The sequence below is a fragment of the Somniosus microcephalus genome, chromosome 12 (genome assembly GCF_052327205.1).
Source record: "Somniosus microcephalus isolate GS21.2 chromosome 12, FLI_Smic_1.0, whole genome shotgun sequence".
NCBI lineage: Eukaryota > Metazoa > Chordata > Chondrichthyes > Squaliformes > Somniosidae > Somniosus > Somniosus microcephalus.
Window position 1 is genome coordinate 204508068 of NC_140998.1, and position 6061 is coordinate 204514128.

Sequence of the window (6061 nt, forward strand, 5' to 3'; positions counted from 1 at the left end):
CCTCATCTGATACCCGCAGCGACACACCGACCCCTACGCTGGCATCCATTACACTGGACCAAGCGAGACCACACCAGCTGGCCAGCTCCACAATGGACATTAAGGTAAATGGCCATGATACAATCTGCCTTTTTGACTCTGGGAGCACGGACAGCTTCATCCACCCCGATACGGTGCGGCGTTGCTCTCTCCCAGTCCTGCCTGCACACCAGTGGATTTCTATGGCCTCCGAGTCCCAGTCGGCGGACATCGGCGGCTACTGCGTAGTGACACTCGTAGTAGATGGGACCGTGTACGATCATTTTAAACTTCTGGTCCTGCCCGACCTCTGCGCTGCCGTCCTGCTGGGGTTAGATTTTCAGTGCCACCTTAAAAGTGTTACGATGGCATATGGTGGACCCCTACCCCCACTCACAGTCCACAGCCAGCAGCTCCCAAATTGCCCGCCGCGCACCAGGTGCAACCTCTCCACACTCAGAGTCACCCCCCCCCCCACTGTTTGCTAACCTCACCCCCGACTGTAAGCCCATCGCCACAAAGAGCAGGCGATACAGTGCCAGGGACAGGGTTTTCATTAAAACCAAAGTGGAGCGGCTCCTGAAGGAAGGGATTATTGAGGGCAGCACCAGCCCCTGGTGAGCCCAGGTTGTGGTCATTAAGACCGGCGAGAAGCAGCACCTGGTCATCGACTACAGCCAGACAATAATCGCTACACCCTGCTGGACGCCTACCCACTCCCCCGCATAGCTGATATGGTCAACCAGATCGCGCAGTACCGCGTCTTCTCGACCATTGACCTGAAATCAGCATACCACCAGCTCCCTATCCGCCCTGAGGACCGCCAGTATACTGCCTTTGAGGCAAACGGCCGCCTCTATCACTTCCTTAGGGTTCCCTTTGGCGTCACCTACGGGGTCTCTGTCTTCCAAAGGGAGATGGACTGGATGGCAGATCAAAATGCGTTGCAGGCCACTTTCCCATATCTGGACAATGTGACCATCTGCGGCCGTGACTTGCAGGACCATGACGCAAACCTCGAAAAATTCCTCCGCACCGCCCAACTCCTGAACCTGACATATAACAAGGAGAAGTGCATATTCCGCACAAACCGCCTCGCCATCCTTGGCTGTGTTGTGGAACACGGAGTCATCGGCCCCGACCCCGACCGGATGCGTCCCCTTATGGAACTCCCACTGCCCTACTGCCTCAAGGCCCTGAAGAGGTGCCTAGGGTTTTTCTCCTATTATGCCCAGTGGGTCCCCTACTATGCGGACAAGGCCCATCCGCTGATCAAGTCCACCTCTTTTCCCTTGACGGCAGAGGCCCGCTTAGCCTTCCACCGTATCAAGGAAGACATTGCCAAAGCCACCATGCACGCAGTGGACGAATCCATCCCCTTCCAGGTGGAAAGTGACGCGTCCGACTTTGCCCTGGCCGCTACCCTCAATCAGGCGGGGAGACCCGTGGCCTTCTTTTCACGAACCCTCCAAGGCCCGGAGACCAGACACTCCGCTGTTGAGAAGGAGGCCCAGGCGATTGTGGAGGCTGTGCATCATTGGAGGCACTACCTGGCCGGAAAACGATTTACCCTGCTCACTGACCAACGTTCAGTTGCTTTCATGTTTAACAACAAGCAGAGGGGCAAAATCAAAAATGACAAGATCTTGAGGTGGAGAATCGAACTTTCCACCTACAATTACGAGATCTTGGACCGGCCCGAGAAGCTCAATGAACCCCCGGATGCGCTATCGCGTGGCACCTGCGCCAACGCACAGATCGATAGACTGCGGGCCCTCCACAATGACCTCTGCCACCCGGGGGTCACCAGGTTCTTCCACTTCATCAAGGCCCGCAACCTGCCTTACTCTATTGAGGAGGTCAGGACCATGACCAGGAACTGCCAAGTCTGCGCTGAGTGCAAACCGCACTTTTATAGACCAGACAGGGCCCACCTGATAAAAGCCACTCGCCCCTTCGAGCGCCTGAGCGTTGATTTTAAAGGGCCTCTCCCCTCCTCCAACCGCAATGTGTACTTCCTCAATATTATTGATGAGTACTCCCGTTTACCGTTCGCCATCCCCTGCCCGGACATGACCAGTGCCACGGTCATTAAATGTCTGAATGACCTCTTCACCCTGTTCGGTTTCCCCAGCTATATCCATAGCGACCGGGGCTCATCGTTTATGAGCGACGAACTCCATCAGTACCTGCTAACTAGGGGTATTGCCACAAGCAGGACCACCAGTTACAACCCCCGGGGGAACGGACAGGTGGAAAGAGAAAATGCGACAGTTTGGAAAGCCGCCCTGATAGCCTTAAAGTCTAGGGGCCTTCCAACCTCCCGCTGGCAGGATGTGCTCCCCGATGCGCTCCACTCTATTCGGTCACTGCTCTGCACTGCCACTAACGCCACCCCTCATGAGAAAATGTTTGTCTTCCAAAGGAAGTCCACATCGGGGACATCGCTACCACCATGGCTGACGTCCCCAGGGCCGGTCCTACTGAGAAGGCACGAGAGGACCCATAAAACGGACCCCCTGATCGAGAGGGTCGGCCTCCTCCACGCCAACCCCCAGTATGCTTACATTGCATACCCGGACGGGCGGGAGGACACAATCTCCATAAGAGACCTTGCACCCTCGGGGGCCGCAGTAACCGACTACTCACTACCACCCCCCCCCACGATCCGATATCCAGCCCCAGCAGATGGCAGGCCTGGGCCCAGCAACCCGCTCGACACCTATGAGGACGACAAGCCTGTGCCACAGCCTACGCGGGACTCGACGCCGGAAGCTCCACTACCCCTGCCATCGCCACGCCGATCACAGCGGCAGACAAGACCTCCGGAGAGACTCCAATACACTAACTTTTAATACACTTCACCCCGCCGGACTCAACTTTAAACAAGGGGTGAATGTGGTAAACCACTGTTTGTATTCCACTGTGTACATGCCTGGACATGCCTCGGCTGACTCCTCCCACAAGTCCTAGTATAAAGGTGACTGCTCCCCAGCCCGCTTTGTATTCTGGACCGGTCGACCACTCGAGGCAGACCTTCATTCTTTTGTTAATAAAAGCCTTTAGTTACTCTCTTAACTCTCAGTCTTTTATGAGTAATTGATAGCGCATCACTTATATAGCGCCTTTAGCGAGGCACAGAATTATTTTAAGACAAAGAAATTGACACCGAGCCACATAAGGATAAATTAAAGCATGTGACCAAATGCGTGGTCAAAGAGGTAGATTTTAAGGAGTGTCTTAAAGGAGGAAAGTGAGGTAGCGAGGCAGAGAGGTTCATGCAGGGAATTCCAGAGCTTAGGACCTAGGGAACACGTTTCTGTTTGTGGGAGGATGCTGAGCACTAATTGGATGCCGCATTTCCTACATTGCAAAATTGCTACACTTCGAAAGAACTTCACTGGCTCTAAAGCACATTGGGACGTCCGGTGGACGTGAAAAGCGCCAGATAAATGTAAGTCCTTCTTTTTAGATTAACAGAATCATAGAAAGTTACAGCACGGAAGGAGGCCATGTCGGCCCATTGTGTCCGCGCCAGCCAACAAAGACCTATCCAGCCAAATCCCATTTCCCAGCCCTTTGTCTGTAGTACTGCAGGTTACAGCATCCTAAGTGCACATCCAAGTACTTTTTAAATGAGGCTAGTATTCCTGCCTCTAAGACCCTTTCAGGCATTGAGTTCCAGACCAACACAACCCTCTGGCTGAAGAAATTTCCCCTCAAATCCCCTCTAAACATTCCACCAATTACTTTAAATCTGTGCCCCCTGGTTTTTGTCCCCTCTGCTAAGGGAAATAGGTCCTTTCTATCCACTTTATTTATGCCCCTCATAATTTTATACACCTCAATAAGGTCTCACCTCAGCCTCCTATGTTCCACGGAAAACAGACCCAGCCAATCCAGTCTTTCCTCATAGCTAAGATTCTCTACTCCCAGCAACATCCTTGTAAATCTCCTCTGTACCCTCTCTAGTGCAATCACATCTTTCCTGTAATGTGGTCACCAGAACTGCAAGAAGTACTCTAGCTGAGGCCTAACTACTGTGTTATGCAGTTGATTCATAAGCCCCCTGCTCTTGTGTTCTATGCCATGGCTAATAAAGGTAAGCATTCCGAATGGCTCCTTAACTACCTTATCTACCTGGCCTGTTCCTCACTACTATTCAGTGTCCTACAATTTAATGTGTATTCCCTTTTCTTTTTAGCCCTCCCCAAATGCACTACCTTTTAGATAAAATAGAGAAATTAACGCTAATAATAGACGAGCTTCTGAACTGGAATTATATAATTGGGGTAGGTTAGCAGAAGTTTCAGTTTACATAGAGAAATCCGCTGAAACAGGGAAAAGTAGGAATGAAACTGAGACAACTCATTCAGTTAGATTAGGACAGACTAGAGCTTTACTTTTCTCTAGAGTCTAAGAGGAAGGGAAGGAAAGAAAGTAGGCGAGTGGCAGAAATGCACCAGTGTATTACAGTGCTGGAGAGAAAGGATATCCTGGAGGGGTCAAGGGCAGAATCTATTTGATTATAGTTGAGTAATAATAGAGGTGCCATTGCACTTCTAGGTGTATTCTATAGGCCATCAACTAGTGGGAAATATATAGAGGAGCAACTTTGCAGAGAAATTACAGAGAGGTGCATGAATAATAGAGTAGTGATAATGGGGGACTTCAACTATCCTAATATACACTGGGATAGCAATAGTGTAAAGCGCAGAGAGGGGCAAGAACTTTTGTAGTCTGTTCAGGAAAACTTTCTTGATCTGGATGTTTCCGGCCCAACGAGGAAGGAAGCATTGCTGGATCTGGTTCTGGGGAATGAGGTGGGACAAGTAGAGCAAGTGTCAGTCGGGGAACATTTAGGGAACAGTGATCACAGTATCATAAGGTTTAGATGAGCAATGGAAAAGGACAGGGAGCAATCTAGAGTAAAAATACTTAATTGGGGGAAGGCCAATTTCAGTGGGTTGAGAATGGATCTGGCCCGGGTAAATTGCAATCAAATATTGGCAGGCAGAACTGTAATCGAACAATGAGCTGCCTTTAAAGAGGAGGTGGTTCGGGTAGAGTCAAGGTACATTCCTATGAGTGGGAAAGCTAGACCGACCAAAACCAGAGCTCGCTGGGTGACGAAAGATATAGTGAGTAAAATGAAGCAGAAAAAGGACACATATGACAGATGTCAGCTTGAGAATACAAGTGAGAACCAGGCTGAATATTGAAATTTCAGAGGAGAATTGAAAAAGGAAATAAGAGGGGCAAAGAGAGAGTATGTGAATAGTTTGGCATCCAACATAAAAGGTAATCCAAAAGTGTTGAATAGGCATATAAATAGTAAACGGGTATGAAGGGGCGGGGTAAGGCTGATTACGGACCAAAATGGAAACCTATGCATGGAGGTAGATGGTATAGCTGAGGTACTAAATGAGTACTTTGTATCTGTCTTTACCAAGGAAGGAGATGCTGCCAAACTCAAGATGAAAGAGGAAGTAGTTGAGATACAGAATGGGATAAAAATTGATAAAGAGGAGGTACTAGAAAGGCTGGCTGTACTTAAAGTAGATAAGTCACCAGGACCAGATGGGATGCATCATAAGATGCTGAGGGAAGTAAAAGTGGAAATCGCGGCGGTACTGTCCATAATCTTTCGATCCTCCTTGGATATGGTGGTGGTGCCAGAGAACTGGAGAATTGCAAATGTTACACCCTTGTTCAAAAAAGGATGTAAGGATAAACCCAACAAATACAGGCCAGTCAGTTTAACCTCGGTAGGGGGGAGGCTTTTTGAAACAATAATCTGGAACAAAATTAACAGTCACTAAGACAAGTGTGGATCAATTAAGGAAAGCCAGCACGGACTTCTTAAAGGCAAATCCTGTTTAAATAACTAAAATGCATACGGGATCCTGGGCTACATAAATAGAGCCATAGATTACAAAAGCTAGGAAGTCATTCTGCAGACTTAAACAACACAGGTTCGGCCTCAACTGGGGCATTGTGTCCAATTCTGGGCACTGCACTTTAGGAAGGATGTGAAGGCCTT